Here is a 22,562-nt window from a genome sequence, read left to right as displayed (position 1 = left end):
GTGGGACCACGACCCTGGACTGATCATTATCAGAACGCAACAACAAAACACCACGTCGTACAAAAAGTCTCTCCTTGTGAGCAAAAAATCGGCGAACCAACGGATCCTCGATCCGTGACTTTGACAAGGGCCATTGCTTGGCAACAAAACGCAAAAACGGTAGCAAGGACAGGGTCAGCAGCTGTGGCCGTAGCTACACGACGAAACTCAATCGGAAACGAGTCGACCACGTCATCGGTTTCCGAATCAATGAACATGCAAGCAAGTTCGGAAGAATCGAATGCTCTATCCTCAGCAACAGGCAAACGGGACAACGCATCGGCGTTTCCGTGCTTAGCAGTGGACCGATACAAGGTACCGTAGCGGTACTGCGAGAGGAAAATAGACCAGCGAATGAATTTCTGCGCTGTACGTGGAGGTACAGGCTTGGTCGGATGAAAAACCGATGTCAAAGGTTTGTGGTCTGTGATGATGGTAAAGTGACGACCATACAAGAAATCATGAAACTTTGTAACACCAAATACGAGAGCCAAAGCTTCTTTCTCGATCTGTGAATAATTTCTTTGCGCTGACGGGAGCAATTTGGACGCAAAGGCAATAGGGCGACCATGCGAGCCATCTTTGTGCGCAAGCACAGCACCGATCCCGAAATCCGATGCAGCCACCATCAACAAAAGGGGTTTCTGGGGATCGAATGGCGTAAGGCAAGTATTAGAAAGCAACGCCGATTTCAACTGGCGAAAGGCGCGTTCGCATTCCGTCGTCCAGACGAACAGAACACCTTTACGGCGTAAGCGATGAAGCAGAGCTGAAATGGAAGAGGCGTGGCGCACATACTTATGAAAATAATTAATTTTTCCCAGCACACTCTGTAGCTGCTTCAAATTCTGCGGCGAAGGCAAGTCTTGTATGGCACGGAGGTGCTCTGGACTGGGATGTATGCCTTGGGCATTGAGTACATGTCCCAGATATGGCAATTCACGAGCAAAAAACACACATTTGTCCTTCCGCAAGCGAAGACCATTTTGTCGCAAGACCTAAAATAATGTTCTGAGGTTTGCTAAATGTTCTTATTCCGTCTTTCCGGAGATCACAATATCGTCCAGGTAGTTTGCAGCAGTAGGGAACGACGCACAAACAGTTTGTAAATATTGCTGAAACAATGCAGGGGCGGATGCACTCCCGAATGGCAGTATTTTGAATCGGTACAAACCAAGATGCGTTTTAACCACCAATACGCGCTGGGATTCTTCGTCCACCGGTATTTGCAAGTACGCATCTGCTGGGTCCAACTTCGAAAAATATTTACCTGGGCACAGTTTGTCAAAAACATCTTCTGGGCGGGGTAAAGGAAAAGTTGCAGTCACTAGTTGTGGATTCACCGTTGCCTTGAAGTTCACACAAAGTCTCAATTTTCCGGAAAGTTTTGGCAAAATTACTAAGGGTGAAGCCCAGGGAGAAGCCTGCACACGTTCAATTACACCTTGTGATTCCAAATCGTTTAATGTTCTTGCGACCTAATCACGCAATGCGTGGGGAACATTGCGCGCTCGGAAAAATTTCGGTTGCACGTTGACTTTCAGTTCCAAATGTGCTTTATAGTTCTTAACGCAACCAAGGCCCGGTACAAAAATGTCTGAAAATTCTGAAGGCACAGTCCGGTTCACTGAGAGGACCTGATTTACTATAGACAAGTTAAACAACTGAAATAGATCTAAACCAAACAAGTTCACTGCAGAAGAAGAACGAAGGACGTAAAAAGACACAAGTTTTGTTTGTCCGTTGTATGTTGCAAGAAGGCTGCACTGTCCTAACACACGGATAGCTTTTCCTGAATAACTATTTAACTTAACATTTGCGGCACACAACGGAGGTGTGCCCAGTTGTTTGTACGTGTCTTTTTGATCAATTAAACTGCAGCTCCGGTATCGAGCTGGAATGGTATCACGTTGCCATTTATGACCAAGTCTACAAAAAGTTTATTGTCCTGCTGACGACAAGAGCGACTGTCTCGTGCAACGTGAACTGACACTTGTATAGAATCACTTGCGACATAACGGGATTTCCGTCGACGTCGACGCACACTTTTTGTGGGACGAACACAGTCACTGCGAGAGAGAGTGGCACTGGGCGGAGTGCCATGAACTACGTGAATTTCCATGGGCGAAGGTTCACGAGCCCGAGTATTCTTGGTTCGATTCCGGCGCGAAGCAAAGGGCCTGGAATGGTTGTGAGTGTCCGATCTGAGCTTTTTCTGGCAAACACTTTGAACATCTGCTTTTTTATTACAGAAAAAGCAAATAGCTTGGCGTGACGGGTAATTCTCACACGATTGTCTAGTAGCACACCGCGGGCATGATTTCACTGCATTTGCATGCTGGAGCGGGACACGTAGCGGAGAGCGTGGCGGCAGCTGCGCGGACGGGTGCGAGGGCTGTTTACCGTTCCGTGCAGCTCGCCCGGCAGGCCGGTTAATGTGACACACGGCTGGCGAAGTTTCAAATGATTCCTGAGCAAAGTCAAGAGTGTCCTGCCAATCCAATATGTCCATCACTTGTTGATGGGTGGGATTGACTAGTTTCAAAATCTGTTCTCTTATATGAACATCAGAAACGTTCTGTGCAATTGCATCACGTACCATTGTATCTGAATAAGGGAGTCCACATTGACACTCAAAAGCACAATCCCTAGTAAGGCCTTGCAAGGTTGCAACCCACTCCCTATTAGTCTGACCGGCCGTACGTTTGGTACAAAAGAATGTATACTATTTGGCAACAACATTGACTGAGTCTTTGAAATATGCATCTAAGGCAGACAAAATTTCTTTGTAGGACACAGTTGCTACGTCGCATCGGGGAAATAATTTCACTATCACACGGTACGTCTGCACCCCTACACACGAAAGCAAAAAAGGCTGCCGCTCAATACCTTGAATTCTGTAGGCGGCGAGATGGAATCCAAATTGGCGTGACCACTCCGTCCAGCTTTCCAGTGCCGCATCAAAAGGACGAAAAGGTGGTGCAACTGCGTGTTGTGGCTGCGGTAGCGGCGAAGCGGCGGCTGCCGCATCGTTTTGCAGTGCACGTTGACCCTGGACGAGCTGTACAAGGGCATCCAATAAGGCCTGCGTCTGCTGATTCGGTAAGCGATAAAATTCGGACAGTACATCTGGAAATAGTGGCGAAGCCATGACACAAGTAAATCAGGGTATCAATTGGTACAAACGCGATTTAACTCGTCGCCAACTGTAGTGGACTGACCCGACAGCCAATCCACTATGACTTGTAGCCGAATAGCACGCGTTAAGCTCACGCAGACTGGCGTGAGATCTGGAACAATTAAAGGAGTTGAGTCTAATAAATAAAGTACGTAGTTGATGTAATACTTAACTTTAATCCATAACTGGTGTACATCGATCTGATGGTTCATGCTTCATTAGATACATAGCAAAGTATAAATGTCGCCTTGCTAGGTCGTAGCAAATAACATAGCTGAAGGCTATGCTAACTATCGTCTCGGCAAATGAGAGCGTATTTGTCAGTGTAGCATCGCTAGCAAAGTCGTCTGTACAACTGGGGCGAGTGCTAGGACGTCTCTCTAGACCTGCCGTGTGGCGGCGCTCGGTCTGCAATCACTGACAGTGGCGACACGCGGGTCCGACGTATACTACCGGACCGCGGCCGGTTTAAAAAAAAGCTACCACCTGGCAAGTGTGGTGTCTGGTGGTGACACCACAGAAATCACTTGGGGCAAGATCTGGTGAGTATGGTGGATGAGGAACACACTCAAAATGCTAGTCTTTGATTGTTGCAATTATTATACGGGCAGTGTGGGGCCTTGCATTGTCATGTTGCAAAAGGACACCTGCTGACATCAATCCACGTCGCTTTGATTTGACTTCTGGCCGCAGATGACTAGGAGATATGTGAATGATGCACTGGTGACAGTGTCCCTCTAGGCATGTAATGCTCCAAAATGACGCCTTTTTCGTCTCAAAAGAGAGTCAGCATAACCTTTCCTGGTGATGGTTCTGTTCGAAACTTCTTTGGTTTTGGTGATGAGGAATGGCGCCATTCCTTGCTCGCTCTCTTCGTTTCCGGTTGGTGGAACAGAACCCAGGTATCGTCCCCATTCGGCTTGTTGATGGGGCCATCTGTGCTGCGCTGCATTGTGTGGTTGCAAAGATGGACCTCGCCGAGGATGTCAGGAGTGAAGTTGCGCATCATGCGGCCTATTGTGCACAGTTTGAGTCGTAACACGACGTCCTGTTCCTGCACGAAAAGCATTATTCAACATAGCGGCGTTGCTATCAGGGTTCATCCGATCCATAACCGTTGGTAGCGGTCGTCCACTGCAGTAGTAGCCCTTGGGCGGCCTGAGCGAGGCATGTCATCGACAGGTCCTGTCTCTCGGTATCTCCTCCATGTCCGAACAACATCGCTTTGGTTCACTCCGAGATGCCTGGACACTTCCCTTGTTGAGACCCCTTCCTGGCACAAAGCAACAAATGCGGACGCGATCGAACCGCAGTACTGACCGTCTAGGCATAGTCGAACTCAGACAACACGAGCCGTGTACCTCCTTCCTGGTGGAATGACTGCAAGTGATTGGCTGTCGGACCCCCTCCGTCTAATAGGTGCTGCTCATGCATGGTTGTTTACACCTTTGGTGGGTTTAGTTACATCTCTGAACAGTGAAAGGTACTGTGTCTGTGATACAATATCCACAATCAACGTCTATCTTGCAGAGTACTGGGAACCAGGGTGATGCAAAACTTTTCTTTGCGTGTGTTTGAAGATATCAGATAAGCAGATCTGTTACTTGCCGTTGTACTAACTTTATAGAAGCATGTGTGCTGCGTGACAGTTTTCTATTTGACTAACGAATCTCATTGCATTTCAAGTTCATTTTTGTTGTTACATTGGTTTTTCTGCATATCTTGAAAATGTCAGGGCGAGTGATTACTACTGTGGGAGTAGTACTCTACGCTTTTCTAAGCAAACACACATCTTTCACCCTTCTACCAGAAGTGACTCAGTTTACAAAAAAAATTGGTAAAACAATAAAATTCTCCGTCATTTCCAGCCTCAGTCCTGTGACTCCATCTTGCAAATGGTGCAGAAAGAGGAAGGGAAAGAGGGCCAACAGTCAGGATACAAACTGAGTCCATCTGCTCACAGACAGGAGAACACAACTAGGGTCACTTCTTAGGGTTATATGTGACTGGCAGTCAACTACCTGACAGCTGGAAGAGCAGTATCAGTTCTCAATGACGGGGAGAACAGACGAAATCTGTGGAGTAAACGAAGAAAAAGAAATTAATATCGGACTCACAAACATGTCTTTCCTTCGTAACTAAGTTCCTACCTTCTACAATTCACAGTCTGAAATGGTTCAAATGGCTCTGAGCACTATGGGCCTTAACTGCCGAGGTTATCAGTCCCCTAGAACTTAGAACAACTTAAACCTAACTAATCTAAGGACATCACACACATCCATGCCCAAGGCAGGATTCGAACCTGCGACCGTAGCAGTCGCGTGCTTCCAGACTGAAGTGCCTAGAACCGTTCGGCCACTCCGGCCGGCCACAGTCTGAACTGAGTATCCGAAAGTTCGCACTATCCCATGTAATAGAAAATGAAATGCAATTTACCAGGGCTGAGGGTTGTGTGCGGTCCCAACATCTGCAGTCAGAATGAGTCTGAGCATCGTTAGCACGCCTGGAACTTAAAATTAAAATAAAATACTTTCTAGGTACTTAAGATTTAAACCCTTTGCAGATGACTAGTAAACAGAGTTAGAGATACGTTTGGATAAAGATGAAATTTTGGTTTTGACGGTAGAGAAAAGTGTTGTATCCTGGAGCACTTTTCAGTCTTTCAGTTCTAGTGACTCCTGTAATACAAGTTTAATACGTTTTGTTATTCCATTTTTTAGTGACAGTATTCAGTTTTTGTGTGCTGCAGTTTATTTTTGAAATTACGAAAATAAATCTGGGAAACTATTGCTTTTCCAAATGTGGACGAATGTTCCAAGGTACAACACTGTCATGAAGCAAGGAACAAATATTGTGTTGAAATGTAAAAGAGTTGTAGTCGAGAAAATCTAGTCAAATCTTTATTTAACGTTCTATCTATTACACTATTATTCCACCAAATGTCATTAATCAATATCTAAGGTGGGAGGGTAATTTTTACCACCTAACATGTTAATTTCCTCATTAGATCGACTCTACTCGTTAAGCCGATCCGATTGATATGTCACAAGCCATAATTTGAACACAATCAGGTAATTTGTATAGTACAAATGGTAATAAGAACATGTGTGGCTTGCATGTACATGGCTCTAACAATTCTTACCTACTCAGCATGCAGATAAAGACGTAAAATATTTTGGTAGCAAAGTGGAAGTGAAGAGAAAGAGGTTTGCCACGTGACAATGCAGAAGTGTGACAGGGAAATACACTTAGCGACCCTCGCAGCAGAGAGGCCAGTTAGTGGACAATGGGCATGGCCTTTTGGGTTGCGCGAGATGAAAACCAAAATGCAGCATCACGGGCCTTCTGTAAACAACAGAATGACGTGTTAATACTGTGGGCAGGGCGTGTGCTTCGGATCGACTCTACTCGTTAAGCCGATCCGATTGATATGTCACAAGCCATAATTTGAACACAATCAGGTAATTTGTATAGTACAGATGGTAATAAGAACATGTGTGGCTTGCATGTACATGGTTCTAACAATTCTTACCTCCTCAGCATGCAGATAAAGACGTAAAATATTTTGGTAGAAAAGTGGAAGTGAAGAGAAAGAGGTTTGCCACGTGACAATGCAGAAGTGTGACAGGGAAATACACTTAGCGACCCTCGCAGCAGAGAGGCCAGTTAGTGGACAATGGACATGGCCTTTTGGCTTGCGCGAGATGAAAACCAAAATGCAGCATCACGGGCCTTCTCTAAACAACAGAATGACGTGTTAATACTGTGGGCAGGGCGTGTGCTTCGCGTGCTGAGCACCTGGCCTCGTGGAGCTTTTAAGGCAAGAGGGGAATCTCGGATGCTGGTTGGTCACGAAGAAGTCAGGATATGCAGGAGTTTGTTTCGGAGTTTCCCATTGGTCGAGGACGCCTATTGGTCGATACCAGTTGTGGAAAGAAGCGAAGCTGCGGTACAGTGGGGGAATTTAGCGACAGTACAGTCATTTGCGTAGTGATAATTGGGGCCACTCTCTCTCTCTGGAGGTGTTGTGTGTTGCAAGGAGCACTTAATGCTCTGTGGTGACCTCGAGAGAGATATTATTCTGTTAACACTTTCTTGATTCACGAAGATCTGTGTTAGCCGAATTTGTTCGGGATTTCTCGTATATCTTCGTAGTGGAGGACACGAGAAGCGCTGTTGACGTTCTTGTGGGAATTTGTGAGGGCAACATTGTGCACGTCGTCCAGCGTTGGCAAGTGTACAAAGCCATTCGTCTCAGCTAGGGACGCATACAGTATTCCGCTTCATGGAAACATAGGGGAGTTTTAGAGGCTAGCATAGTTTTGTCAGCCGGCCGATGTGACCGAGCGGTTCTAGACGCTTCAGTCTGGAACCATGCGGCTGCTGCGGTCGCAGGTTCGAATTCTGCCAGGGGCATGGATGTGTGTGGTGTCCTTAGGTTAGTTAGGTTTAAGTAGTTCTAAGTGAAGGGGACTGATGACCTTAGATGTTAAGTCCCATAATGCTCAGAGCCATTTATTTTAATTTTAATTTGAGGGAGTTATCCGGCAGATAGGAATTTTTGCCCAGCTACAGTAGTTTAGTATATATTGTCACGGTATATAATTTTGGCTTTGATAGCAATGTCAGTAGATATACTTTTAGCAGATTTTCCATATTAAGTTGCTAGTGATCTTAATCAATATTTTCCATACGTTAAATTTTCTATGGGATCTTTCTAGTTTGCATAGGATTTCCCTAAGATTATAATTTCTTCATGTTGAACCCAAATGGGTGTGGTGCTTCATGCAATAAATTCATTTGCACAAGAAATAGATTGTTGTTTGTCCTACAGTAGAGTCCCCCCCCTCCCCCACTTACTCACTGACATTCGTTAGGTACACAGATGGTAAGCATTCTTCTGATGTATAGCAATCAGTGTGGCTGGGATCTCCACACCTGGCAGGGTTTGGGTTCACGGGCTTAAGACTTAATTTTCATTTTTAAAGCATTCCTTGCACGCTGAGTGGTGAGACAGTACACACCAAATCAGCACCGTCGCATTACAAATAAACTAGGCCTCTGTAGAAGTATTACCAGAAACCAATTACAAGTGAAATGCACTTTGAAACAGAAGTCATTTAAAACTAGCACAGATTTCCATTTTTCAGGCAGGTAAAATTGTTGAGATATTAAAAAATTCGCTTCATCTGCAAATATGTTATTTTCTGTGATACAAGACATTCCTTCATATCGTACAAGATGGTGCATGACCGATTACGTACGGCTTAACTGTCCACACGTTACGTAACTATTCTTAAAAAATTATAGAATCGGCTCATCATACAATTGTGTAACTGAAGAATTAACAATATCTTCCAGATGTATTTAATATACACTCCTGGAAATGGAAAAAAGAACAAATGGACACCGGTGTGTCAGACCCACCATACTTGCTCCGGACACTGCGAGAGGGCTGTACAAGCAATGATCACACGCACGGCACAGCGGACACACCAGGAACAGCGGTGTAGGCCGTCGAATGGCGCTAGCTGCGCAGCATTTGTGCACCGCCGCCGTCAGTGTCAGCCAGTTTGCCGTGGCATACGGAGCTCCATCGCAGTCTTTAACACTGGTAGCATGCCGCGACAGCGTGGACGTGAACCGTATGTGCAGTTGACGGACTTTGAGCGAGGGCGTATAGTGGGCATCCGGGAGGCCAGGTGGACGTACCGCCGAATTGCTCAACACGTGGGGCGTGAGGCCTCCACAGTACATCGATGTGGTCGCCGGTGGTCGGCGGAAGGTGCACGTGCCCGTCGACCTGGGACCGGACCGCAGCGACGCACGGATGCACGCCAAGACCGTAGGATCCTACGCAGTGCCGTAGGGGACCGCACCGCCACTTCCCAGCAAATTAGGGACACTGTTGCTCCTGGGGTATCGGCGAGGACCATTCGCAACCGTCTCCATGAGGCTGGGCTACGGTCCCGCACACCGTTAGGCCGTCTTCCGCTCACGCCCCAACATCGTGCAGCCCGCCTCCAGTGGTGTCGCGACAGGCGTGAATGGAGGGACGAATGGAGACGTGTCGTCTTCAGCGATGAGAGTCGCTTCTGCCTTGGTGCCAATGATGGTCGTATGCGTGTTTGGCGCCGTGCAGGTGAGCGCCACAATCAGGACTGCATACGACCGAGGCACACAGGGCCAACACCCGGCATCATGGTGTGGGGAGCGATCTCCTACACTGGCCGTACACCACTGGTGATCGTCGAGGGGACACTGAATAGTGCACGGTACATCCAAACCGTCATCGAACCCCATCGTTCTACCATTCCTAGACCGGCAAGGGAACTTGCTGTTCCAACAGGACAATGCACGTCCGCATGTATCCCGTGCCACCCAACGTGCTCTAGAAGGTGTAAGTCAACTACCCTGGCCAGCAAGATCTCCGGATCTGTCCCCCATTGAGCATGTTTGGGACTGGATGAAGCGTCGTCTCACGCGGTCTGCACGTCCAGCACGAACGCTGGTCCAACTGAGGCGCCAGGTGGAAATGGCATGGCAAGCCGTTCCACAGGACTACATCCAGCATCTCTACGATCGTCTCCATGGGAGAATAGCAGCCTGCATTGCTGCGAAAGGTGGATATACACTGTACTAGTGCCGACATTGTGCATGCTCTGTTGCCTGTGTCTATGTGCCTGTGGTTCTGTCAGTGTGATCATGTGATGTATCTGACCCCAGGAATGTGTCAATAAAGTTTCCCCTTCCTGGGACAATGAATTCACGGTGTTCTTATTTCAATTTCCAGGAGTGTATTAAGCAGCACTTGATTGTGTAGAACTTAAAATATTTACCAACACAGCACAAAACAGAACATAGTGTCTCACAACAACACCAACAACAGTATTAAATGCTGACCACTGAGTATGAGGATCTGTTGCACGCATTTCTTAATGTAATTCTATAATCAGCCACTAGACTGTAACACCGGCCAGAAAATATCATCCGCTCCCGAGTACACTAGCTCCAGGTACAGCACTCAAAACGTGATAGATGCACAAAATTAAAGAAGTTTTGAAGGTAAAAGAGTAACAAACATTATGAGAGAGGTATCTGTACCAGACAGTAGCGGGTACATATGGCGGGCGCGTGGGGTGCGCAATCCTGCATATGTCCAAGCAAATCAGAACATGTCCTGGAATTTTGGAGAGCGAATTTGATTATGTGTGAGTGCCTGACCTCTGATAATTGTCTGAAAATAAAAAATTAAACTTTTCACTCGAGGGAAGACTTGAACCAAGGACCGACCTCTCGCTCCGCAGCTGCTCACGCTAACCACGGGACCACGGCGCTCCTGCGCTCACATTACCCTTGATGTTGTCTATCTTGGCATGGACTACTCAGTTTGTATATTTTGCTTATTTTTTCATAGTTCCATACAACTTCTTCCTGTTTTCTCGACTGATCTGTGTTCAGTTTTTCAAGGCCTATCCACTGTGCCAACTTATAACTAAATCTGGGGGAGTGCGATGGGGAGGTTCCCTTGTTAGTAAAAAGTCATAGTTGTAGCAAGTGTGAACATTACTCAAGAGTGAGACGATGTAATTAACCAATTTGGTGGGAAGAGTAGGCGCATAGAATTAATCGTTTAAGGAAGAGAACCACATTTGTAACTTTTTTATATCATAAGATAGAATTGTCTTGTATATGTGTATTATCAGTTTAAATATAACTTCCTTAAACTTTGTATGTGACTTGATTACTTTTATTACGGTAAAAGAAAAGGTATCTCACGATATCTGTAGCGCCCACTCCTTGAGGTTTTGCTGCATCCACCATAGATACTAGATGGAGCTTTCTTTCACAAACAAGCAATAAACCGTGTAAGAGAATTTTAATCTAGCTCTGAATAATTCTGTCTTGTTTCACACCTGAATGCAAAAGCCTGCGAATCACACTTATTTACTGTTCTGCAACAACAAACAAAGACAACAGGAAAAATCGAGGAAAAGTAGAGGCATTCCGGGATCTTCTGGGAACTGTAATATCTAGAACCGCAGAGCAGAATATTGTAATACTATTAGGTGACTCCAGCATAGCAACAGGTAAAAAATAAAGACTATGAACAACAGTGGGGAACTATCCGGAACGCAAAAGAACTAAAAATAATTGTATGAGACGGATTAGTTACTATAAAAGTTTTCAGCTACATTTATGTCAGCTTTTTTTAAACAACTTTCCAAAAGAGCTAATACATGGATGTTCCCAATTCCAACATTAGGAGAAATCAAATTTTATCATGTGACCATTTTTAAAAGAGAGGCTGTAAACAGAAAGTAATAAAACTAATCTAAGGTGAAATAACAATTAATAAACTTCCCAACTGGCAAGAGCTATCTAGGCAAATAAGCACTTTGACAAACAAAACACCTGAGTTAGCCACAAATAAAAAGACAATATGGTCGAATGAAGTCAATGAAAAACGATAATAGTAAGGTCACGAAAATGGAGAAAATTGAAAAGTTGCAGAAATATTGAACATTATGAGCAATTTAAACCACAAAGGAAGGAAACATCTAAGGATAATACAGATGATCAAAAAATTATTTCATGAAAGTCACAACTGTCTGAAATTTAAGAAAACTTCACAAAATATTATACCAGATCTTTTCATCAGGCCAATAACAAAAAAGGCCGCCAAGAACTATATAGTTCTTCCGTTACTTGACATGGTCAAATTGAAGATACGCAATATGTAATTGTTTACGTTTACTGAATTCAGAAAAAATATTTGATTGGTCAAGACCGCACTTTTTATTGACTACCAGTTTTGACGAAAGTTATCAGCCGTATTCAGATCCGTAATTACACAGAAAATTGCACACAAGGGAAAATAACATATTACAAACTGCCGATACAAAATTACACGGAGCAAACACATATCACAGAACAATTTGTGTGTGTGTGTGTGTATATGTGTGTGTGTGTGTGTGTGTGTGTGTGTGTGTGTGCGTGCCATCGCTAACTGGTAGGACACATCGTCATAAATTTTGAGCAAGCTGCATAGCTCAGTCTTACTATTGCCTCGGCAGCCAGAGACTGTGGTCACGTGTGTCTGTTTCGTTTACGTGTAAGAGAGGGTGAGAGAGAGAGAGAGAGAGAGAGAGAGAGAGAGAGACAGAGAGAGAGAGAGAGAGAGGGAGAGACAGAGAGAGAGGGAGAAAGAGTATGATTGTTGTCTGTTTCCGATGAAGGCCTCGTTGACCGAGAGTTTAGTTTCTGACAGACTTCTTATTGAGCCTATCTGCGACTTGGTGTCCACAGCTCGTGGTCGTGCGGTAGCGTTCTCGCTTCCCACGCCCGGGTTCCCGAGTTCGACTACCGGCGGGGTCAGGGATTTTCTCTGCCTCGTGATGACTGGGTGTTGTGCGATGTCCTGAGGTTAGTTAGGTTTAACTAGTTCTAAGTTCTCTAGGGGATTGATGACTATAGATGTTAAGTTCCATAGTGCTCAGAGCCATTTGAAACTTTTTTTTTTTGCGACTTAGTATCTTTGCTATATGGTGAGTAGCAACTATGCTTTTCGTAATATTGTCTTATTATACAGCTCAATGAAACACTATTGTATAATTACGTAAAAATATATTTAAATCATGAACACTTGTTATGATACAGTGCGTCATAATAACAAAAGAAATGTTGAGACTACATAATTCTTATCTAAAACTAAGAGATCGTTGCATCTACTGTGAAATAACACTATAGTACATAATCTCCACATGTGGGGAATCATATCATAACTAACACACTACGCTGGTATAGAGACATAGCATCAGAAAACAATACATAGTTATCACCCAGTTATATGAAGATGTCTTATGCACTATGCAGCCATTGTATTACATAGATTACACACGCAAGGGGTAACGACATAGTTTATAGAATGAGTCGTCCATGACACGTAGCGTCGGTGAGCGCCAAAGTTCAGCTCGGAACCCTGGGCAGACTAGTCCATTTCGGAAAGGTTACCATCCTAAAACCAAAGTCTCACGGATGCTACTGTACGACAAGGTGCGTTGTCTCTCCGACCTGTCCTTTCGAATTTAGCGTTTCCTTAAGCGCAATAAGAGAACCGCATACTAACCACGAAAGGCACCCCTTCACTTCATCGTTTGCACTACACACGACAGGTAACGCTCTCTCCGTATTCCCCAATCCCAAACCCTTCCATCGGATTGCAGCGGAGTACGGTGTGATTCGTGACTCCAAGTCACTCGTTTACAATCCTCCACTGCACAGTAGCTTCGCTCTTTGCACCATGTCAAGCGCCGCTTAGCATTTACTACGGGAAGGCGTGACTTATGGGGAACAGCTCTACTCTTAACAACCGACGCACAGCCACTGTGCTACCTGGACTCCAGGCAGCACTTTGAACTTCGCGAGAGATTGTCTTTCCGTTGATTTCATGCGATTTTTTTCAACCATGCTGCGCAATGCTCGACTGTCACCGTCCTTCATTATCATGAGGTTTACGTGGTCTTGGTGTAGCTCAGATTTTTCTTTCGCGTTTCCACTTCACACTCACATCACAAATAGTCGACTTGGGCAGCTCCAGGATAGCTGAAGTATCTCTTATGGATTTTTTATGCAGTTGACATGCAATAGCTGATTCATGTTCGAAGTCACTGAGCCTTTCTGGCGCATCCATTCCCCTGTTACTGCTTCTCTATTGAAAACGCAATAATCCTCGATTTCTTTTACATCTGCGGATCGCCTTTCGTACTAGAGTCTACCTTACATAGGGGTGTTCGGATAGTTTTCATGAGTCTGTTACAACAGAACTTCTGAACACTGTGTAATAACACGTAAGTTAACTAATATATAAAAGCTTTCATTTTGATACATGTTAATCACTAATGTAGGCCAAATTTTGTCTGAATCTCTAGTTGTGTAAGTGTCTGAAGATGTTTCTGTCATTTGTCATCAATAAGATTCTCTCATTCACTGTGAGATAGTTTCTCGACTATGCTATTTTCTTTACTAATTGTGTGGCCTTTTGCTGCCTTCGTGGACAGTTGGAACAGATATTACAGAGGGCTCCTTCAGAGCCACATGAGATCACATGTATTCGATAGAGGGGTGGCAGAATCTCTTGTGTTGCAATATTGTCACATGGAAGTTTCTTTTGCAATAAGTATGGCTGACCAATATAGTTTGGGACCATTACTGCATAATTTCTTTCTTTTGTGAGACAGGTGTCACAGCTCATTTTCACCGTAAGGTGCAGTGATTGTCATAGGAATTTGCGAAAATAATATCATATTAAATTCAGAGATTTAATACCAGTAGAACATTTCAGTAAAGTGCTTGTGGACTTTCAAGCAGTTTTATCAGAAAGTCAGATGCATTATATGTTATGTTCATTTGCTCTGTAAATACAATAACGGTTCTGGCACTGTGATTGTTTACAGGACTAAAGATAAGGATTAGCAATATTTTGGACCAACATTTTAATCTGATTCCTTTGTTTTGCAGTGTGAGAGCGTATGTAAATTTCATTGAAAACGGATTGCCTTCTCGCAGGCCAATTGTTTGGTATTACCGGTTAAAGTGGATTTCGCATCGTGTACCACATCCACGGACCTCTCATAGGAATAGATTCACGCCAAAAATGATAAGTTTTCCAGTCGCAATTTGATATTCGTAGACTAACTCTTTTTATGTCCGGAAGAACATCGGATGTCGTATTGGTCAGCGTTTCCGCCTAGCAAGCAGGAGACAGGGGTTCAGATACCCGTCCAACACTAATGTTCAACTTTTCCCATTGATATAAATTATTGCGGAAGAACATCGGATGTCGCCCGTCCAACACTAATTTTCAACTTTTCCCATTGATATAAATTATTGCGGAAGAACATCGGATGTCGTATTGGTCAGCGCTTCCGCCTAGAAAGCAGGAGACAGGGGTTCAGATACCCGTCCAACACTAATTTTCAACTTTTCCCATTGATATAAATTATTGCCCACTAACAGCTAAGACAGGGGTTCAGATACCCGTCCAACACTAATTTTCAACTTTTCCCATTGATATAAATTATTGCCCACTAACAGCTAATGTCTTTAATTCCTTTATGTCATCAATCATCAAAATCAATAGGGTACCTCCTGGTGGCCCAGAATCATGAAATCTGGCAAAAACCAGTTTTTCACAGTGCAAGAGAAGGAAAAAAATGCGACAAATGTTAATATGTAATTATATCGCATAAAAACTTTTTTCGCCATGCCTACGTCCAAATCTACATCTACATAGATACTCCGCAAGCCAGCTTACGGTGCGTGGCGGAGGGTACCCTGTACCACTACTAGCCACTTCCTACCCTGTTCCACTCGCATATACAGGGTGTTACAAAAAGATACGGCCAAACTTTCAGGAAACATTCCTCACACACAAATAAAGAAAACATGTTATGTGGACATGTGTCCGGAAACGCTTAATTTCCATGTTAGATCTCATTTTAATTTCGTCAGTATGTTCTTCCACCTACGCTCAATGGAGCACGTTATCATGATTTCATTGGGGATACTCTACCTGTGCTGCTAGAACATGTGCCTTTACAAGTACGACACAACATGTGGTTCATGCACGATGGAGCTCCTGCACCTTTCAGTCGAAGTGTTCGTACGCTTTTCAGCAACAGATTCGGTGACCGATGGATTGGTAGAGGCGGACCAATTCCATGGCCTCCACGCTCTCCTGACCTCAACCCTCTTGACTTTCATTTATGGGGGCATTTGAAAGGTCTTGTCTACCCAACCCCGGTACCAAATGTAGAGACTATTCGTGCTCGTATTGTGGACGGCTGTGATACAATACGCCATTCTCCAGGGCTGCATCAGCGCATCAGGGATTCCATGCGACGGAGGGTGGATGCATGTATCCTCGCTAACGGAGGACATTTTGAACATTTCCTGTAACAAAGTGTTTGAAGTCATGCTGGTACGTTCTGTTGCTGTGTATTTCCATTCCATGATTAATGTGATTTGAAGAGAAGTAACAAAATGAGCTCTAACATGGAAAGTAAGCGTTTCCGGACACATGCCCACATAACATATTTTCTTTCTTTGTGTGTGAGGTATGTTTCCTGAAAGTCTGGCCTTATCTTTTTGTAACACCCTGTATAGCGAGGGAAAGACAACTGTCTATATGCCTCCGTAAGAGCCCTAATTTTTCGTATCTTATCTTCGTGGCCATTGTACGCAATGTATGTTGGCAACAATAGAATCTTTCGGCAGTAAGCTTCAAATGCTGGTTCTGTAAATTTTCTCAATAACATTTCTCAAAAAGAACATCGCCTTCCCTCCAGGGGTTCCCATGTAACTTCCGGAAACAATTCTGTAACACTTACGTGTTGTCCGAACCTACCGCTAACAAATCTAGCAGCCTGCCTTTCAACTGCTTCGATGGCTTCCTCCAGTCGGACTTGGTGCAGATCCCAAACACTCGAGCAGTACTCAAGAACAGGTCGCACCAGAGTCCTATATGCGGTCTCCGTCACAGGTGACCCATACTTCCCTAGATTCTCCGAATCAACCGAAGTCGACAATTCGCCTTCTCTGCCACTGTTCTCGCATGTTCGTCCCATTTCATGTCGCTTTGTTGCCGATCTATCTGTCTGTCCGCCTGTCTATCCCTCAGCTTCTAAGTCAATGCAGTCTAAAATTACGGCCATTTAATTACATATTTTGATACTTGCAAACTCACTGATCAGAATCTATAGAAGAACTGTATGTAACTGTGTTGGGCGTTGTTGGTATAGCAGTAAAGCGTGTGCCTTGACACTAAGATTTCGCGGGATCGAATCTCGGTCGAACCACAGACATCTTAGTCTCCGTTTTCACTTAACGTTCACTTCTCAGCGATGCGAGGAGTCGCCAGAAACAACACGAGCTTCAGATTCCGCGGTAAATTGTAGGTACCCTTTTCCAGATTGGAAATGTCACCGAAGCGGTATCCAATCGAAAGACTTCACCAGGCCGTTGAGCCGAACGAAATAATTGTTACTATCTATATACATAATTCAGTTTCTACGAAACCATCAGGGCGCGAGTCCCATTCCCATGGCAGGCCGAGTGACCGAGTGGTTCTAGGCGCTTCAGTCCGGAAGCGCGCTGCTGCTACGGTCGCAGGTTCGAATCCTGCCTCGGACATGGATGTGTGTGATTCCCTTAGGTTAAGTTAGGTTTAAGTAGTTCTAAGTCTAGGGGTCTGATGACATCAGATGTTAAGTCCCATAATGCTTGGAGCCATTTGAACCCATTCCCATTTGTCCGGTTTTTAAGTGATGAAATTCATTTTTTATGTGCATCAGACTTTTCTGAAATTACAAAATTACTCCTAAGAATTTAGATATATCCAAATACGAAAATTTGTTCCAAGGAGTAACTTGGCCACGTACTTGGAAGAAATATACTGGTTAAAATTAAGTGGTGCACACAAGAAAATCTTGTCAGTAATGGGTTTCATCGTTTCCAAGACAGGTAAATCTGATAAGACGTTAAAGAAACTCAGTTCATTTCCAAATGTCGCATCTTCCTTCGTTGAAAATGGTTCAAATGGCTCTGAACACTATGGAACTTAACTTCTGAGGTCATCAGTCTCCTAGAACTTAGAACTACTTAAACCTAACTAACCTAAGGACATCACACACATCCATGCCCAAGGCAGGATTCGAACCTGCGACCGTAGCGGTCGCGCCGTTCCAGACAGTAGCGCCTAGAACCGCTCGGCCATACCGGCCGGCTCTTCCTTGGTAAAAGTTCTTGTGTTTTAAGATGCGCGACTGATGAAGTATGGGTTGACTGTCCACATGTTATATAAATAGTTCGAAAAATGAATATCATTTTACTCACCATGCCGGCCGCGATAGCCGTGCGGTTCTAGGCGCTGCAGTCCGGAACCGTGGGACTGCTACGGTCGCAGGTTCGAATCCTGCCTCGGGCATGGATGTGTGTGATGTCCTTAGGTTAGTTAGGTTTAAGTAGTTCTAAGTTCTAGGGGACTTATGTCCACAGCAGTTGAGTCCCATAGTGCTCAGAGCCATTTGAACCATTTTTGAACCATTTTACTCACCATGAAATTCTCTAAATGAAAAGTTAACAATACATTCAAAGTATTCAGAATGAGATTATCACTCCGGAGCGGAATGTGCGGTGATATGAAACTTCCTGGCAGATTAAAACTGTGTGCCGGACCGAGACTCGAACTCGGACCTTTGCGTTTTGAGGGCAAGTGCTGTACCATCTGAGCTGCCCAGGCACGACTCAGACCCCGTCCTCACAGCTTCAGTTCTGTCAGGAAGTTACATTCAAAGTAGTTTTAATATGCGGTCCAGTCACGTTGATGTGACCCCCTACCAAATGACTGATTAAACACCTTTTGCAGTGCGAACGTGCAGGAAGAGAGTCTGTGATTTTCTGGAAGCTACGGACAGGGGTGTGGAGCCATGCTGACTACAGTGCTGTTGCCAGCTGTCCTAGATTTCCACGGTGCGAACAATCCGATCAGCGTAGTCCCACAGATTGTCGATTGGATTTAAATCCGCGAAGTTTGGTGGCCAGGGTACAGTAAACTCTTCCTGGTGCTGTCTGAACCTCGCATGTACATTGCGAGCTGTTTGACATGTGGCATTGTCCTGCTGGTAGAGGCCCTGGTGTGGAGGGAGTTGTAGACACTTGTGAGAAGCGACACTTGTGAGAAACTGGAATGTGGCGACACTTGTGAGAAATCCGGGATGCTAAGGGAGCGGTACAGGGTGTGTCGCAAAATGCTGCGCCACTACCTGCTCGGCCACTACCTGCTGCCGCTTGGTGTGACTGGGCGCTCGGCTTGTGCCGGCCCGGGCAGCCGCCGAGGGACATTCATACTCCTCCAGTCCAGCCAGGTTACATTATTTCAGAATGTTTTGGTCAAGGAAGAGTAGCCTTGGTCAAATTAGAAATCGGAGCTGATTTTGCTCCCACGATATCGTGTCAACCATTAGTTGCAGTACAGTTATGCGTAAGACCTCTTTCATTGGAATTTTTGTTCTGATTAATCTTACATAGGGCATAATATTCGCTTAACCTCATACTTGACGATGTATTTTTCAGAAACTATAGATACCGAAAATGTTTTCCATCTTTCAACCCCTCACCCAAAATTTGATGTGATAGGAGTGGCAACCTTTTACCATATATTAAGAGGAGCCAACTAAAGAATTTGGTTCTCGGTTGAAACTTTTTCTTTAATTATTTCGAAATAAACCTCAATTATTCCGTACCGCGCAGGGAAGTGTACTGAGGTCTAATGTGAGTCCTGCTAGCAATTAGAGTTAAGGGATGCAATTTATGTATTGAAAGAAGATGTATTCATCGTCCACTCAAACAGGCATTGTTTCTAAATTTCTCTACACAAAAATGCTGATTGTGATTGTTAGAAAAGCTGTGACTTTTCAGACATTAGTGAATCTTTTACAGTTTGCAAGAGACATTTAGCCGACTTTGTGTCGTTTCCAGGGACCACCACGAGGAGGTAGTCCCGCATTATATTTATTTGCAATATTTACAGGGTGATTATTTATTTACAATTCGTACAATAGGGCTATCGGCATGAACTGAACCCCTTTTCAATATTTATAAGTGTTGCTGTAGCTTCAGCCATTTCTTTTTCATTGTAATTTCTGTGCATAAGCCACGCAAGTAAGAAATGATTTTATATTGCCGTCAACTTGGAGTCTTGTAGGGCTTTTAGAAAATACCTCATCTGTCTTAATTGCGGACTTCTTTCTTCTTTTCCTACATAGATTTAAAACTAGTCGGTGCCCACGATATTCTGCGCTTCTCTGAGAATTTTTACTAAGGAGTAAAAATTTGGATGAACCTTCGAAATTAATGTATTTATCCTCCGATTCCATCCTTATGAAACATTGTTGGTGTAGTGACGCCTTCCTGCGCAGTTCCATATATGTCTTGGCATGTCTTCATTATCCAGCCATTGTTTAACGAAATAGTCGTAAAAATCCTGCAGTATTTCATTAGCAGGCGTGCTCTCCTGAATGCATAGCCACCCATCATCTAACATGTCCAGGGAAATGTGTTCCAAAGCGGAACACCATCTTATGTGAAAACGAATTTCTTTGTTTTCCTTGTAGGCAGGAACAAGGCCGCAATTCTGCACTTTCCTCCACAACCGCTGATTGAAAGGGCAGTTGCAGCCATTAATCTTTGCATCAGGAAAAAAATGTGTGACTGATTGAATGATTGCAGCTTCAAAATACATCATGATAGCTGTAGGATTCCATCCAGGTACATTGCTCTCAACAGCTGTGAAAAGGCGACCGTACGTTTCTCGCTTTTTATTGGGTAGCAAGGCGTACAATGTTGGAACAGTGTTTGTTTCCTCCTCAGAACTAAAAATATCGCCATGAACAATAAATAACTGTCCAAACTAATTGCTGGAGCTTTTGAACGTTCCATGGACAAAGAACGAATTTCAATCTGTTAAACAGGATTTTCTCCTTTCGCTGTCGTCATCTGCAATTAAAAAATTGCTCCCATCATTCATTAGCAAATGATGTTCTTGCAGAAATATTCCTGGAGCATCGGTCGGATCTTGTGTAGATCCCATGCTTTTTGCCTGATGCGTTGCAGCGATCGTTTTGCACTCCTGTGTGACGGCAGTGATGTGACGATGCAGTGCAGAACTGCTGTGTGCTATCTGTTGGGTGTCCCTGTAGACCGCCCGCTATCTGTTCGGCCGGGTCTCCTCACAAATGTCGCTCCTCACAACTGTCGCTCCTCACAAGCGTCGCAACCCCGTGTGGAGGAGAAAACAAACTGCATGTTGTGCACACTTGTGCTGATCCACCGTGCCTTCCAGTACGACAAGATCACGCAGGTAACGCCATGAAAACATTCCCCTGACCTTCGGCATGGAGTCTTGCAACGATTGTTGCAGGGCTGTACACACCTAGGGCAGTCTGTCCGATGTAGCATACAACGCGATTCATCTGCAAAAGCCACCTTTCGCCACTCAGTGAACGTTCAGTTGCGGTATTGGTATGGACATTCCAAATTCCAGTCTTTGTCGCCAATGGACAACAGTCAGCACCAGTGCATGAATCAGGTCATTGTTGGTAACACCTTCGTTCATCTCGGTGGCCAGATGCTCAACTGTTCCACGTCTATTTGCCTGTACACATCTCCGCAGTCATTATTCACCCTTGTCATCTATTGCCTTTGATACCCTACAGTTGCCGTGGCACCGGTTTTGGACAGTGCCATTTTGCCACGCAAGGTATACTTTAGTTATGATGGCATGCGAACATTTTACAAGCTTCGCAGTTTTAGAAATGCTCCCATCCTTGGCCTGAAGGCCAATGATCGTGCCCTTTTAAACATCTGATCAATCTCTCCGTTTTCGCATTATTACAACGACTGCGCTCCAGAATGAGATTTTCACTCTGCAGCGGAGTGTGCGCTGATATGATAGTTCCTGGCAGATTAAAACTGTGTGCCGGACCGAGACTCGAACTCAGGACCTTTTGCCTTTCGCATCTGAGCTACCCAAGCACGACTCACGCCCTGTCCTCACAGCTTTACTTCTGCCATTATCTCGTCTCCTACCTTCCAAACTATACAGAAGCTCTCCTGCGAAGTTCGAGTCTCGGTCCGGCACACAGTTTTAATCAGCCAGGAAGTTTCAGTGACTGAACTGTTTTTCGCGTCCCCCTACACGCATAATGTATCCTCCACTGCTAGTGGTGCCATTTGCCGTCTGAGAGTGGTTACCATAAATTTATGCCAAACGTAGGAAGTGGTCACATTAATGTCACCGCACTGTGTGCTAAGAATTGCAAGTTGAGTTGCAAAATGGCATACCCAGCAAGGGACAGTGGAAGGGAGGAGATTCCCCCCCCCCCTCGCCACACCTACACACATACACCCGCACAGACCCAGGCACACACACACACACACACACACACACACACACACACAAAAGAAAACTACCAAAGCTGATCGTGTCCCACCAAAGAGACAAGTGTACCAAATTGGTAATAGTTTGAAGAAATCCAAACATATAAACAATATTCTCATTATGCGTATATATTATGTATTGATATGTAACAGATATTAATTAGGAGAAAGTCTGTTGAGCGCAAAACTGTTTCATCATTAACCATGAAACTGACAAGGACTGCTGCCCCCATCCCATAATCTAGTTCAGATTGTGGATACACCCTTCAGTATCAAAGTCAGAACATTTTGAAAGTCTTATAGCACAAATGATATCAAATGCCCTTATCCCTGAATAATGTATATT

Source organism: Schistocerca cancellata, chromosome 1 (assembly GCF_023864275.1).
Source record: "Schistocerca cancellata isolate TAMUIC-IGC-003103 chromosome 1, iqSchCanc2.1, whole genome shotgun sequence".
Classification (NCBI taxonomy): Eukaryota; Metazoa; Arthropoda; class Insecta; order Orthoptera; family Acrididae; genus Schistocerca; species Schistocerca cancellata.
This window is presented reverse-complemented; position numbering follows the sequence as displayed.